The sequence below is a fragment of the Apostichopus japonicus genome, chromosome 22 (assembly GCF_037975245.1).
Source record: "Apostichopus japonicus isolate 1M-3 chromosome 22, ASM3797524v1, whole genome shotgun sequence".
Classification (NCBI taxonomy): Eukaryota; Metazoa; Echinodermata; class Holothuroidea; order Aspidochirotida; family Stichopodidae; genus Apostichopus; species Apostichopus japonicus.
In genome coordinates this window covers 17,166,756-17,181,702 of record NC_092582.1, presented here as the reverse complement: position 1 = coordinate 17,181,702, position 14,947 = coordinate 17,166,756, and the positions used below count along the sequence as shown (strand labels likewise).

Below are 14,947 nucleotides of genomic sequence, written 5' to 3'. Positions count from 1 at the left end.
TACGCCCCAACCAGTTAAGTGTGGCAATACACCACTATGATAAATTGTATATATCTTTGGGGCGTACCAGTACGCCCCAACCAGTTAAGTGTAGAAATGCACCACTATGATAAATTGTATTTATCTTTGGGGCGTACCAGTACGCAACCAGTTAAGTGTAGCAATAGACCACTATGATAAATTGTATATATCTTTGGGGCGTACCAGTACGCCCCAACCAGTTAAGTGTAGCAATACATTACTATGATTAATTATATATATCTTTGGGGCGTACCAGTACGCCCCAACCAGTTAAGTGTAGAAATATACCTCTATGATAAATTGTATATATCTTTGGGGCGTACCAGTACGCCCCAACCAGTTAAGTGTAGCAATAGACCACTATGATAAATTGTTTATATCTTTGGGGCGTACCAGTACGCCCCAACCAGTTAAGTGTAGCAATACACCACTATGATTAATTATATATATCTTTGGGGCGTACCAGTACGCCCCAACCAGTTAAATGTTGAAATATACCACTATGATAAATTGTATATATCTTTGGGGCGTCAGTACGCCCCAACCAGTTAAGTGTAGAAATATACCTCTATGATAAATTGTATATATATCTTTGGGGCGAACCAGTACACCCCAACCAGTTAAGTGTTGAAATATACCACTATGATAAATTGTATATATCTTTGGGGCGTACCAGTACGCCCCAACCAGTTTAGAGTAGAAATACACCCCTATGATAAATTGTATATATCTTTGGGGCGTACCAGTACGCCCCAACCAGTTAAGTGTAGCAATAGACCACTATGATAAATTGTTTATATCTTTGGGGCGTACCAGCACGCCCCAACCAGTTAAGTGTAGCAATACACCAAGAAAATTGTGTGTGTTTCTCAAAACTACATATCTTCTTTTACACAAGTTGTTGCAAGAAAATAAGAGTTCACACTGCCCAATCAATAGTATGTGTAAAACATAAGGTTTCCTAGTTATTCAGCTCAAATTCTTTATCTATAGCTGCATATCTTTCTTTCAAGTCACAGACTTCCCTCTTTGGAAGGCGATTTTTATGGGTTAAATTAAAGTCCCAGAACATTAAGGAATGAAAAGAAACTGATGGTGTGTATGGCTGCTTATTTCTTCCTTGGCCACAGTCTAGCAGTTTCCAGTCTCCAGTCCAGGATCCCTTCATCCAATGTAAAATAACCTCATCCTTTTAAATTTTAGTGACTTCTCCAAAGTATGGTCGTGTGCTTGAATCAATGAGGTTTACGGCTGCTATATTCCCAACTTTAATATAGTCAGATACTTCAATAACTTCTTTAGCAAAGTTATAACATTTATATATATCACCACTCTGAAGATCTTCAACTCTAAAAGCAAGGAGCAGAAGGGCAGAAGGACAGAAGATAGCGGTTCTTATTCTCCCTGTAACAATTATCCATTTGCAAAAACAGATCCTTCCCAAGAGTATCCTTGTGCTTCACTAGTGTCCACAAATTGCATGTAATGGTCATGTTTGAATCATGTTGGATATGCTTCAGATCAGTCATAACATATATGCAAACTTGTCACATGGACCTTTAGTGTGAATTAGGACACCTGAAAAGAAAGAGAAGAATGAATATATACTACTTCATTGACATGTATGATAAAGAGGTTGTTATTACTTGTTTTCTGCTATTAAATAAAGTTTGATAATTAACCTACTATGTGCTTTAACAAAAAAAAAACACAGTCACATAATATTTGATGGATACTAAGGCCATTATCTTTATCAGAACAACAAATAAAGAACAGAATTGATTTGACCTCAACCAAAACAATAGGAACACTAGACTTCTTGTAACCTTAGGTGTCCATCCTTATACTACTTATGAAGATAATCAAACTTCCCCTCTTGAGACATTGTGTTGTAAAACAAGGCATCGTACAAACAAACACCCTGTATATACACCCACACACATGCTGCTCACGCACATACATACTGTACTATACACCAACATGACATTACAATTTCATACTGTAGGATTACAACTTCTCGGAAACCAGAAAACGTGATGTTTACACTTATAATGACATAAACACTTTCGGTCTTGTGCACTCTTTGGTCACTTCACAATACCATGGAGGTAAAACAGACCTCCATGATAATACAGTACTGACCTGTTATGTGGATGTGGATGTTTTACATCCTTATCACTCTGGACAAAATGTGGCAGATCAGTCTTTGATTGGTCCATTCCATCGACTATAAGGGTATTCAGTTCCAAAGAAACCTGGCGCGCCTTAGTGCGGGCAAGATGTTACTGCTCTCCTTTTGACCTAGTAAAAATAGAACATATTATGATACAAAATAAACTCTTAACTGATACAGGGTTTACGATATCAGATAAGAAATATTGATTTGAGTTTTGATCCAATATCATTTGAGAAATAATGTAAATGATATATGGGTCAATCCATGCCAAATCAACAGATTTTTGGGTCGATTCCACGTCGACCATCTTAGAATCGCCTGGAACTGATATGGTGTCTTGCCATATGTCTCAAAGGATGAAATTGGGCACAAAAAAAATTTGAAAACTTTTTCGTTGCTAGGTTACGACCCTGTCTACTGTAGCAACCAACTTAAAGTGGCGAAAATGAGAGTTACATCAGCCCTACAGAAACATGCTTGCCAGGGCAAACAGTGGTAACATTGTATCTTCATTCAAGGAGACCACGTAAAACAACATTAGAAACTATTGAAATGTTATTTATTAAAAGGGTTCTGTCTAGTACTCTTTGACTCCCTCTCATCCCCCCCCCCCCAACACCTCCCCATAGTGCACTATGCAGATTTGTATGCATATATGTTACTGAATTTTAATACTGCAAAGAGACTGCATAAACATGCATTCAAGGTATACTGAATTATTTGGTAAGGTAATCTTCTGCTTCAAATTGTCTGTATGCATGTAACTCACCCCCTTCGAACCAAAACCTCTACCCAACCCTATATCAGATTAGAATATGAATGTGAACCAGTGCATACATACAGTGTGCACTATATATGTGTGTATCATTTGTGTATATATGTGTGGTCATTCCATTCAATACTGTGCATATTTCAGTATCATTTTAAATATTTGCAATTTAGTGTATGCTTTTGCTAATTCAATAATTAAGAGACTTTCAATAATTTCAAAGGAATGTTTAACCAGTACATAAATGTGCAGTGTGTACTGTACATGTTTTTTGACAGTGTTTATTTAATAGTAATTGGTGTAGAATAACACTGTACTGAACATGTACACACATATATAGTGCAAAGTGCATATTTCAATGTCTTTTTAAATATTTGCAATATAGTGTAGAATTCTTTTGCTAATGCAAGCATGTTTCTGTAGGGCTGATATAACTCTCATATATGCCACTTTAAGCTGCTCTCCAGAGCATTAATAACTTATATAAAATATGATTTAGCACATTCTTTGCATCATAACTATACATATCTTACTAGTTTGTATTGAAAACCAAAAATAAAACTTTTAATTGTGACCAAATTTGACCTTGAAATGCCCAAAATAGCCCAAAATATTTGTAAAATGTGATGTTTGAGGGTGCTGTTCACAGACATCGTTCGACATCTATGACCCTGGAAATGCAGTTTATTTGTAGTCCTTATGCTAGTGGACCACCCTCTTAATTGTTAAGCACCTGTATGCTAATGCTAAGAAGTTGTTGTCATTTGAATTACTCAAATCAGCTTGTGCAAGCATTTTCATACATATGAACGAGGTGATTTTTGCAATTTTCGAGTCAGAAATTTGAGTAGATAACACAAAATACACAACTTTTTGACTTGAGTTTTTAAAAATAGTGTCAATACGCTCCTGAAAAATGGTATTTAAAAAAAAATTGAAATATACCCACAGGCCCAAAATGGACCCCCCAATTAGGGCCAGAAGTGAGATTTCTTAAGTTTGAGGGCGCTGTTCATAAAACGTACCACCCACTTGACTTTTTTTTGCACTTTTCCCGTACAACTACTACTGGGCAAGGATCCTATGGAAATTAAAACTCAAACATGCCTTTGCTTGTGAATATAGAGCACACTCAGAGTAGGGCCAGAAAAGACCCCTATGGGTCAAACCATGCCAAATCAACAGATTTTTGGGTCGATTCCACGTCGACCCTCTCAAAATCGCCTGAAATTGATATGGTGTCTTGCCATATGTCTCAAAGGATGAATTTGGGCAAAAAAAATTTGTTTTAAATTTTTGTTGCTAGGATACGGCCCCGCCTAGCAACCAAATCCAGATTGCATTTTAAGAGCACTTAATTTGTGTCAAGTTTGGAGACATTTTTTGTAAAAAAAATGTAAAAATTACGGACAGCGCCCTCAAACTTAAGAAATCTCACTTCTGGCCCTAATTGGGGGGTCCATTTTGGGCCTGTGGGTATTTTTTTTCTTCTTTTAAATAGCATTTTTCAGGAGCGTATTGACCCTATTTTTAAAAACTCAAGTCAAAAAGTTGGGTAGTTTGTGTTATCTACTCAAATTTACGACTCGAAAATTGCGAAAATCACTTCGTTCATATGTATGAAAATGCTTGCACAAGCCGATTTGAGTAATTCAAATGACAACAACTTCTTAGCATTAGCATACAGGTGCTTAACAATTAGGAGGGTGGTCCACTAGCATAAGGACTACAAATAAACTGCATTTTCAGGGTCATATGCCCAACGATGCCTGTGAACAACGCCCTCAAACATCACATTTTACCAATATTTTGGGCTATTTTGGGCATTTCAAGGTCAAATTTGGTCACAATTAAAAGTTTTTTTTTCGGTTTTTAATACAAAACTAGTAAGATATGTATAGTTATGATGCAAAGAATGAGCTAAAACATCTTTTATATTAGTTATTAATGCTCTGATGAGCAGCTTAAAGTGGCGTATGAGAGTTACATCAGCTCTACAGAAACATGCTTGCGAGGGCAAACAGTGGTAACATTGTATCTTCATTCTAGGAGATGTTAAACAACATTAGAAACTATTGAAATGTATTTAATAAAAGTGTTCTGTCTAATACTCTTTGACTCCCTCTCACCCCCACCCCCCCCCAGCACCCTCCCCATAGTGCACTATGCAGATTTGTATACACACAGTATGTGACTGACTTTTACTGCATAGAGACTGCATAAACATGCATTCAAGGTATACTGAATTATGTGGTATGGTAATCTTCTGCTTCAAATTGTCTGTATGCATGTAACCCACCCCTCCCACCCACATCCTCAACCCAACCCTATATCAGAATAGAAAATTGTGAACCAGTGCGTACAGTGTGCAATATATATGTGTGTACATGTTCAGTACAGTGTTATTTTACACCAAGCAAATAAATACACACTGTCCACAATCATGTACAGTACACACTGTGTACTGGTCATTCCATTCAATACTGTGCATATATCAATGTCATTTTAAATATTTGAAATGTAGTGTATGCTTTTGCTAATTCAATAAATTAAAAGACTTTCAATAATTTATAAGGAATGTTTAACCAGTACATAAATGTGCAGTGTGTATACTGTACATGATTTTGGACAGTGTTTATTTAAAAGTGCTTGGTGAAAAATAACACTGTACTGAACATGTACACACATATATAGTGCACACTGCATAGTGCATACTGTGCATATTTCAATGTCTTTTTAAATATTTGCAATGAAGTGTATGCATTTGCTAATTCACTAAATTAAAAGACTTAATATTTTAAAAGGAATTTTTAACCAGTACAAACATGTACAGTGTGTATACTGTACATGATTTTGGACAGTGTGTATTTAAATAGTACTTGGTGTAAAATAACACTGTACAGAACATGTACACACATATATAGTGCACACTGTACGCACTGGTTCACATTCATTTTCTATTCTGATATAGGGTTGGGTAGAGGATGTGGGTGGGAGGGGTGGGTTACATGCATACAGACAATTTTAAGCAGATTACCATACCAAAACATTCAGTATATATGCATGTTTATGCAGTCTCTATGCAGTAAAAGTCAGTCACATACTGTATGTATACAAATCTGCATAGTGCACTATGGGGAGGGTGTTGGGGGGGGGGGTGAGAGGGAGTCAAAGAGTATTAGACAGAACACGTTTAATAAATACATTTCAATAATTTCTAATATTGTTTAACATCTCTTTGAATGAAGATACAATGTTACCACTGTTTGCCCTCGCAAGCATGTTTCTGTAGAGCTGATGTAACTCTCATACAGTATACGCCACTTTAAGCTGCTCATCAGAGCATTAATAACTAATATAAAAGATGTTTTAGCTCATTCTGTGCATCATAACCATACATATCTTACTAATTTTGTATTAAAAACCGAAAATAAAACTTTTAATTGTGACCAAATTTGACCTTGAAATGCCCAAAATAGCCCAAAATATTGGTAAAATGTGATGTTTGAGGGCGCTGTTCACATGCATCGTTGGGCATATAGACCCTTAAAATGCAGTTTATTTGTAGTCCTTATGCTAGTGGACCACCTTCCTAATTTTGTTAAGCACCTGTATGCTAATGCTAAGAAGTTGTTGTCATTTGAATTACTCAAATCGGCTTGTGCAAGCATTTTCATACATATGAACGAAGTGATTTTCGCAATTTTCGAGTCGTAAATTTGAGTAGATAACACAAAATACACAACCTTTTTGACTTGAGTTTTTAAAAATAGGGTCAATACGCTCCTGAAAAATGCTATTTAAAAGAAAAAAAAAATACCCACAGGCCCAAAATGGACCCCCAATTAGGGCCAGAAGTGAGATTTCTTAAGTTTGAGGGCGCTGTCCGTAAAACGTGCGACCCGCTTGACTTTTTTTTTGCACTTTTCCCGTAAAACTACCACTGGACAAGGATCCTATGGAAATTAAAACTCAAACATGCCTCTGCTTGTGAATATAGAGCACACTCAAAGTAGGGCCAGAAAAGACCCCTATCTCATTTTCTGCCATTTTAATTACTTGTTACGAAAAATTGAGACCGTAAATTTTCCTCAAAATTAGCTAAATTCGAAGACTGGCCACATGTCTTCCACAATATCTGCAATATCAGACATAAAATACTTTACATTTTTGCAAAAAATGCCTCCAAACTTGACACAAATTAAGTGCTCTTAAAATGCAATCTGGATTTGGTTGCTAGGCGGGGCCGTATCCTAGCAACGAAAATTTAAAAAAAAATTTTTTGCCCAATTTCATCCTTTGAGACATATGGCAAGACACCATATCAATTTCAGGCGATTCTGAGAGGGTCGACGTGGAGGCCACTGTTGATTTGGCATGGATTGACCCCTATCTCATTTTCTGCCATTTTAATTACTTGTTACGAAAAATTGAGACCGATCCAATGACCTTTCTCTAAACTTTAGGGTTTATCATCTTAGTTAGGGCTACTATATCCAATTTGTAGTTCAAGCAAGTTTTTGAAAGAGATAAGTGTTAACTAGGAGCATCACTGACACACCCACACATATAGAGGACTTGAAGGAATAGATAGTCTTTCTATTGCTTTTGACTTCTGCAAGGATTCAAAAAGAAAAACAGACATCAACTTTTAATTCTAAATTAGTAAAATATTTTGACTCACTTAAGATGATTAAGATGAACTTCTTGCAATTGTCGGCATTCTTCATTTTCCTTTCCACTCCTTGTTCTTTCCGCTACCTCTTTCAAGTACCACCCACAGTAAACTCAGTCGTCTAGAAAAATATAATGTTGAAATACTTTAATTAAGCATTTAAAGTATAAGTTTTACTTCACACAATGGTGTAAAATTGAACTGCTTAACCTAATCAAGAAAAATTTATGTAGTGATTAGTGATAGAGTTTTATTGTGTCAATTTGAACCATGTTGTTTTCATGAATACCCATAGAATAATGCAATGAGCATGTTGAAATTTTTTACTAATTATAACTGAAGTTAAGCATTCTTTTAGGTACTTTAGAGAATTCCTTTAAAGGAGTATAGGGTGTTGAGAGTAGCTAATTGAGAAAAGAACAAGTAAAGCTGTACAACATCTTCTCATGTTATTTATTAGACCAATTGATAGGGATGTTTGGAAATAAGACCCTAATCATTTTCCCAGACAGTTGAGGTAAATGTCCTCAAAGGTGGAAATTAAAACAATTAAAGAAGTTTGACCAAAGGTAAGCATATTTCAATTTCTGGCATATTTGGGGGAACTTTCTGAAAATGTCACTATCTAAGGGAGTTGTTCATTGACATTTCAGCAGAAAGCACTTTTACTCCTGATTTGAGTGGAGGTTGCAATCAAACTTATGTCACATGTTCTTTAGAACTTCTTTAAATCAAAATTTTTGACAAGAATTCTAATGTTTTTAAGGAATGATAATGCAGCTTTAGTGGTACACTAGCTGTGAGGTGTATTCTCTCCAGTATGTACAGTACAGTCTTTGTGCTTGCTGAAGCTGAAGCTAACAATAGAGACACATGAATTTTTCTGAAGAAATGTTTAATGGACTGCACATGTAGTTAACTAAACAGATTAAATGTCACTGGATTGTATGAAGTTAAAGCCTCCATAGTCAGCAAAGATAAAAGGATGCAATGCCTGTGGTTTTGACACCCCGGGCTATAACCCACCAATTGTGATTGATCAGCAGACCATGTACAGTACTTGAAAGTTATCATTTGTAATGTACACAGCTATTGTTTGTGTGATAATTCTGGCAAAACAGTCTTACAACAGCACTTTCGACCTCACAAGTTTCAGTATACTTTATCAATGTCTTTATGCTAGTTACTGTAATCAATTTAAAGCTACTAGCTATGAGGAATTTGAAATTTTATTCCCCTTTTCCCATGCAATGTATGCAACAATAACTGTCATAAATCCATGCACATTCACAAGATAAAATAATTAGGAATCTTGAACTCTTCTAAAGATTTCCATAAAGTATTCCTTGGAAATGATGCTTTGTTCACCAATGCCAATTTCTATCATTTCCTTCTTCATGCGTGCATGGAGAGAAGTCTTTGTGTATAACACTGGAAGGTGCACTTCTGTTTTGTGGGGCATGTAATCTCCAATATGTTCAAATAAACACCTCATCCAAGCTAGTGCAAATGGAGTTTTTGTTCTCATCCTTTTCTTGCCTTTATTGCCATGAATTGCATTTTTCTTGCCAACTTGAAATTATTTCAGACAATCTTTGAATAACTTGCTACTAATACCAAAGAACATACAAAATGCTTTCTCACATACAATCTTCCCACAAATTACATAAATAGAACAAGATTTGTCTCAGGTGTGACATGATCTTTCCTGATGAATCCAAATCTTGTCCAGAGTGAATTGCTTTAGCTAAGTTTCCCTCACTTCACTAACCTCTAGAAAAGACTGTTCTAGGTCATCGTAAGAAAGCGATTTGATACAGCTACCATCACAGCAATCAGATTGGAACATAGGCAGAGGATCAAATGCTTGATTGCGTCTCCTTCGTTTTATCTCACTCCTGGTGAAAAAAAAAGGTTTTGATCACATGAAGAAATTGATGCAGAAAATTCTCTGGCAATACCAAAGCTACTGCTACTACTTCCATTTGAACTTATGTCAAGGTACAACCACAGCGAATCATTTGTTGTATCTGGAGAAATAGTACTGATGTTGTGACTCACAGTGACTGCCCCATTCAAACGACAGTGAAAGTTTTGTTTTAGTATGATTATTTAAAGTTGGTTCCTCTTCCAAATTTTCCATTTCATTATCCATGCTCACGTTCCTTTTAAGTGTATTAGGTAGGGATGTATTTCCCTTGCTTTTGTGTGGAGATGAGAAAAGAGTTGGCTCAATGTCCAATTTGTCAGGATCATCCCCTTTACATTCTGACAGAAAACTGGTAATTTGTTAAAATTTGTAAGGTTTCCTTCACACATTTTGTTTCCCATGTAAGTGGAGCACAATGACAAATGAGCACAACTAAATCTTCATTTACTCAGCTGCACACCACAATAATATGAGCCATGAATGTGAAACAGTATCCAAAGGCATGCATTGAAAGAGTAAGTCCTCAGAGCATGACCACTGCTCAACAGTTTTACTCCCTTTCTGTGGTTAACCCTGCTTTTGAAGACTGTATATATTCACTGTTGGTTGCTGCAGTATAGACTGCCTTACACTGTGATATGAACTGGCTAGGTGTCATATGATCCTTTATTGACACACTGTTTGACCACAACCAAAGGGACAAAGTTTTCAGGTTTTATTTCCACAATGGAGTTGCAATCAGGCAAGACAATATTGTTGTGATTGATTGCTTCTGAGGTTAGTACTTTATGCAGACTGTGTAGCCCTGTTATGAAATCTTGCACATCTGTGAGGTACTGTATGTGGATGTATGGAGGGAGAGGACTTCTCAAATGTCAGTATCAATGCTGCAATGTTGAAAAGTGAATTTTTAGTTGACAATATTTTGTCGAAATGGTAGTGTTCTACCAAACTTCAGTACAACTTGTAAAAAAGGACAAAACTCCTTAACTTCAATAAAATAGCCTGACCTTCAATAATTTTCCTAGCCATTGGGACACAGTCCCTAGTTCCCACAATCACACATAGTGAGAGCAACAAATGTGAGTAAAAATCTGCACACTGGACCATGCAGGGACATATATATGCCAAAACTGTTATTTATGTTTTGTTCTTTTTTCTTGAGGGGAGGGGCATGTTTGTAACTGGAAAAGCCTGAAATAAATGATAGCAATATGCACCATGTACAATATGCAATAATGAAGTATATGAGCATATTTGCTGCTATAAAGATTAAATTTGAAAATTAGCACTTACCTAAGTTCTTAAATCTGTTCTTGGACTTGTGCTTTTATACAAGATCCAGATCAGATCCTCTGATTTTATCAGACGATCATCTCTCCACGGGGTGAACTGATGCATTGATCCAGTCGCATTTGCACTCGAGCCGTACTATGGATCTGATCCTTGCCGGGGCCGGGAAAAAATTCGGATTGGAAATGTGTCATTCGCAGCCGGAAATCGCGTACTAGTAGTACATTTGGTCCAAAACTTTCGTTTTCAATGTTCATAGCCTAGAGTGACAATGCTACGTAAGATTCATAGGTCAGTTATGATTATTATGTTGTATTGTATCGACGATGGTCAGGAATTCAGGATGCAAGCTTTTTACGAAAAACACCCGATTTCGAAGAAGAGTTGACGATAAAAATCGTGTCAGTATGGACGCTAGCAACAAGTGTAGAATTTAAAACGATAGGCTCAATATTCGGAGTTGCCCTGGGACAGGGAGTACAACGTATGTGTCATAACACACGATGTTTTTGTGCGATAACACTTACAGTATCTACTGTACTACCAGGGAGTTGTAATGGGTTGCGGCACAGCTGATCTGCCAATCACTTAAAGAGGCCATGACACGAAAAATCCAACTCATCGAGAGTAACTTCCTCTGAATCTATGAGAAAATCTATGTTCAAAACTATCCTCAACACCTTGAAAACTTCAAGGACTAATTAGTAATTAACGTTTTAATATTCGCATCCGAAAATAGATATCTGAGAATGCGATTTCACAACAAGACAATGATGACGTCATGTTAGGAACACACGTGCAAAGCTCAGGCATGTATCGGATGCGCGACGATCATACCGTTCCATATACAGTACACGCACATTTACACTGAGAGAACAACCACTGTATTACGCTATATCGTTAGAAATTTCAAGTTTGTTTTACAACTGTTGTAAACTATCCGAGAGAAATGCCGGTCCGTTGTGTTGTTGGGGCTGCATAAATATCATTACCCATGCAATTAGCCTTCATCCATGGCTGAAGGACGAAAAAAAAACACGGCGATTATGACCAAGTTAGTGCACAACACCAGCGCCGATTTCACTGGGCCTAGCCAGTATGCAGCTCCGAATGAAGCGAACACTTCACGGAAGCATACTACGATCCCTCCTTTTTGTTATGAAATAAAACAAATGGACTTTAACGGTTCGACATAAAAGAGTCATTCTTCTGTCAAGTAATCCACAAAAAACTACTCTGAAGACCAGATCGGGGAACAGGAAACCTCCAATGGGGCAAGTGGCGATCCTTAGGAGGTAGCGCGCCGACCACTAGTAGTACTATAGTATTAGCGTTACTACACTGAAGTCGCAATAGACGAAGAGATTTTACTGTATCATCTAAATTAACACCCCCTTCATTGCTCTATTGTATACTAATAAGCTATGAGGTTAGCTTCAGAAGCGATGGGTTACATCTTCTTGTGAACAAATCTCAGTGCCCCAATTTATTTCTGGAATATGCTTGATCAGTTAATTATAGCAATAATTTCTTATTCCTATTCCAGGAAAACCATTTATTATGTTGTGGAGGGAGTGGGGGTAATGGGGATGGGTCAAAATAGGTAGGTAAAAAGATTTTATTCCAAAGGTTGTTTAATTAAATCTCAAAGCGATTTATTTTAAAGTCACAGAGCCAAAAATTCACACAACATAGTTCAAGTGTTAAATCATTGAACAAAATTTATTCAATATCAGTTCTAGACAGTCATTCTGGACAATCTGAACTAACATTAACAACAATCATTGTATTATATGACATAAAAGTAAAACTGTACTTTCCATAAACAATATCATTCTTAAATTACACTAATGTAATTTGTGACATCAAAGGAGGTTAAAAGAAAACAACTTACATGAAATTTTTTGCTTTAAGCCTACAAAGCAGTTGCATGTCCATCGCTATCAATCGTTGTTGTGACAAATTAATTAGAATAATCCAGAAGCAAATAGAATACAGGGTTATTTAAACCAAGAAACACTGCACGACGCAACTCACATGCAAAAATGTTACCCACGCACGACGACACGTACAACACTGATGGGCAATGTGAAACACAGCATCACACGCATTAAAACAATCGAAGACCATTAACAGGGTGTACTGCTGAGTTTTTGAAGAAAGACTACAAAACAAACCAACTGCTGCTGAAGAAACAGTCTAAACATTCAAGAGTTCTGCTGCCTCCATTGGTCTTTATTATGACTTTTCTGTCAAATATCATTGGTGATATGGATATTTTGGCTTCCAGATTAAAGGTACGAATCAAACGAGGTAAATGCCCCTAAAAAGGTCAATGCCCGTTCCCTTATGCACATATTATATGACATCACGGTCACGCCAATACTTGTGTCCAAATGCTTCAAAACATGCCTTTTCTTTTATTGTTGATGTTGGGTCTGGAAAATAACCTTTTCATCCTGAATTAAAAGTCTTGAATTTCAATATATCAACACTGAGGGAACCCTGACGGATTGATAATCCAACACAATCGTAGTTTAGAAAGGCTTCCTATACAATGAGTTTTCTCCTGGCAACTTGAATCCAGTGTAATGACCATTGGCTGGAAAATCACTTCTGATCCTTTGGACTGCACATGATGGTAGCACAACCCTGACGTGTCTTGCTAGGAACCCCAAGTATCATTGAACCTGTTGACCGTAGGCTATGTATCTGTACCGCCTGGGAAAAAATTTATGAAAGTTCAAAATGTATTAATGTTGACCATGATGTCCACAATAACAAGCAGGCACACAATGTACAGTTATGGTTACATTTGTTGTGATTTTACACCTTCCATGTATCATGAAACATTCTTTTGTTTCAGAAAATTGATTTGCAAAACTCCAGGCCAAAGTACTAGCCAAGTAATAATGAGTATGAAATAACACATATGCCTACCTAGCATGGCTGCATAATGCAACTTACATCCCCGAGCCAAACTTCCAGTATGCAACCAACCCTACTAGTACTACACACTCTACATATGGGTTGTAAGTTACCGTAACACAACGCACAATACGGTTTAGGGTGTTCCGCGAATTCCAACAACACATGCACAAAATGGACTGGATTGTTGCTTCGTTAATAAATTCTTACCACGTTGTATGTTCCTTGCAATGGTTTCGAACGGATTTCTTCTTCGATATGTTGTGGAGCTTCAATTTCGGCTCGTTTAACAGGCTCGAACTGATACGGTTCTAACACCTCCGCTCAACCCTCAGCGTTCGGATCAATATTGGAATGATCATCGCCTTCACTCTCTGCTTCGAATATGAGAAAGGGCACTCTAATTATAGCCCAATTTCACTGCCTAGTGAAGAACCATTATCACTTTGAACTTCGGTTGCCGCATTTGGCTCTGGATCCGCCATTTCACAGGAAATTTTGATTTGATATCGCACTTGTGATCGGTGTTTTGTTTAGAACTACTAGTGGTATGTGTACTTGTCTACTGTGTACGTGAATGGTACCGTAGCAGCGACAACAAATGTGTTCAAAACGTGACGTCACATGACGTCATGCGAATCGGAAAATTTTCGAGTAAACAAAGTTTCAAACGCCGAAAAGGGTAAATTCATTCTCAATTTTCGACTTGAAAAATCAAGTTTTAAACTGGCAGATTGGTTGATACATGTTTTAGAGAACATTCTTTGATGGATCCCAAAAATATAGGACTTTGAAATTTTCGTGTCATGGCCACTTTAAAACTAGTACGGGGTGGCCAAAGGTCATTTACGGTTAGCATAATAATAATCAGGGTTACCAGCGACAAGTAACAAAAAAACGTTAGATTTGCCAAAATAAAACCCCAGAAAACGCTAGATAATCAGTTTCACTCACTTGTTCTGTGTTGTTTTCAATAATTCGTTGACTGTTCGTTGCACTGATTCATCATAGGCAGTCTAGTGATTATTTTAACAAGTTAAAACGGTTAATAACAATCAGGAAATAATACAAGAAAATTAACTGTGGATTTTACAAAAATACTGATTCAGTCCTAATGAAAAACCCAAGTATGAAAAACCCATTAATATTAAAGCA

General features: G+C 36.8%; 1 long non-coding RNA gene across 2 annotated transcripts; it reads right to left on the bottom strand.

The window, feature by feature from the left end:
* Window positions 1-824: 824 nt before the first annotated feature.
* Window positions 825-14,738, bottom strand: LOC139963889 (uncharacterized). Of its 2 annotated transcripts, none has more exons than XR_011791787.1 (6): window positions 14,003-14,619; window positions 10,868-13,585; window positions 9,413-9,539; window positions 7,651-7,762; window positions 2,164-2,322; window positions 825-1,599 (listed from the first exon to the last, which is right to left on the bottom strand). It is a non-coding gene; the product is annotated as an uncharacterized lncRNA (long non-coding RNA). The 2 variants fall into 2 exon arrangements; XR_011791788.1 differs by having other exon boundaries at window positions 832-1,599; window positions 10,868-11,451; window positions 14,607-14,738.
* Window positions 14,739-14,947: the final 209 nt, after the last annotated feature.